The sequence below is a fragment of the Borostomias antarcticus genome, assembly GCF_949987555.1.
Source record: "Borostomias antarcticus genome assembly, chromosome: 33".
In the NCBI taxonomy this organism is placed as follows: domain Eukaryota; kingdom Metazoa; phylum Chordata; class Actinopteri; order Stomiiformes; family Stomiidae; genus Borostomias; species Borostomias antarcticus.
Window position 1 is genome coordinate 4,814,810 of NC_140266.1, and position 2,032 is coordinate 4,816,841.

Sequence of the window (2,032 nt, forward strand, 5' to 3'; positions counted from 1 at the left end):
GGACACAGACCGGAGCAGTGGGAGGTGGGTAGACCAGGACACAGACCGGAGCACTGGGAGGTGGGTAGACCAGGACACAGACCGGAGCACTGGGAGGTGGGTAGACCAGGACACAGACCGGAGCACTGGGAGGTGGGTAGACCAGGACACAGAGCACTGGGAGGTGGGTAGACCAGGACACAGACCGGAGCAGTGGGAGGTGGGTAGACCAGGACACAGACCAGGAGCACTGGGAGGTGGGTAGACCAGGACACAGACCAGGAGCACTGGGAGGTGGGTAGACCAGGACACAGACCGGAGCACTGGGAGGTGGGTAGACCAGGACACAGACCGGAGCGCTGGGAGGTGGGTAGACCAGGACACAGACCAGGAGCACTGGGAGGTGGGTAGACCAGGACACAGACCAGAGCACTGGGAGGTGGGTAGACCAGGACACAGACCGGAGCAGTGGGAGGTGGGTAGACCAGGACACAGAGCAGTGGGAGGTGGGTAGACCAGGACACAGAGCACTGGGAGGTGGGTAGACCAGGACACAGAGCACTGGGAGGTGGGTAGACCAGGACACAGAGCAGTGGGAGGTGGGTAGACCAGGACAGACCGGAGCACTGGGAGGTGGGTAGACCAGGACACAGAGCACTGGGAGGTGGGTAGACCAGGACACAGACCAGAGCACTGGGAGGTGGGTAGACCAGGACACAGACCGGAGCAGTGGGAGGTGGGTAGACCAGGACACAGAGCAGTGGGAGGTGGGTAGACCAGGACACAGAGCACTGGGAGGTGGGTAGACCAGGACACAGAGCACTGGGAGGTGGGTAGACCAGGACACAGAGCAGTGGGAGGTGGGTAGACCAGGACACAGAGCACTGGGAGGTGGGTAGACCAGGACACAGAGCACTGGGAGGTGGGTAGACCAGGACACAGAGCAGTGGGAGGTGGGTAGACCAGGACAGACCGGAGCACTGGGAGGTGGGTAGACCAGGACACAGAGCACTGGGAGGTGGGTAGACCAGGACACAGACCGGAGCACGGGGAGGTGGGTAGACTATTTTAGACTATACTTATTACAATCATTCATACTTTGAATTAAATAGAAAATTAGTGTAACCATGGTTTTTAATTGAAGAGATAGCTAGTAGGCTACGGAGAAAACAAACATTTCTACAGCTGTGTTGGAGAAAGTAATTTTGCATAGAAAGAGATCGCAAAAAAAACAGTCGCCTATTATTATTATTATTATTATTATTATTATAAAGACTGTCAATTATTCTAGAGCTTGAAAGCTGTTCAGTAATTATTTTCTTGCTATTTTGTGTAGCTGTGTGTATCAGTGTGATCAGCAGGGGGCTGATAAGTTTCTGACTGATTGAATTCGATGCGACACATCAATAAGGGTCCTGGCCGGCCGGGGGGAGTCAGGACCGATCACTGCTATCGGTCAGGAGGAGAGAGGGAGCAGAGCAGGGCAGGGCAGCGGAGGAGAGGAGATCATTACTGAGAATGAATTGCAATGTGCCTCAAGAGATGTTCTACAGAATGTAGTTCACATACTGTAGCCTAGGCGTCAGGTGGCAGTTATAATTCACCTCTCTCTCTCTCTCTCTCTCTCTCTCTCTCTCTCTCTCTCTCTCTCTCTCCTCTCTCTCTCTCTCCACCTCCCTCCCTCCCTCGCTCCCCTCCCCACCTCGCACTTTCTCTCCCTCGTCCTCTCCTTCTCTCCATCTCTCCCTCCTTCTCTCACTTTCTCTTTCTCTCCCTCCTTCTCTCCCTCTCTTTCTCTCCCTCCTTCTCTCCCTCTCTCTTTCTCTCCCTCTCTCTTTCTCTCCCTCTCTCCATCTCTCTTTCTCTCCCTCCTTCTCTCCATCTCTCCCACCTTCTCTCCCTCTCTCTCTCTCTCCCTCCTCCTCTCTCTCTCTCCCCCCCTATCTCCCCCCCTCTCTCTCTCCCCCCCCCCTCTATCTCTCCCCCCCTCTCTCTCTCTCTCTCCCCCCCCCTCTCTCTCTCTCTCTCTCTCTCTCTCTCTCCCCAGAGGAGG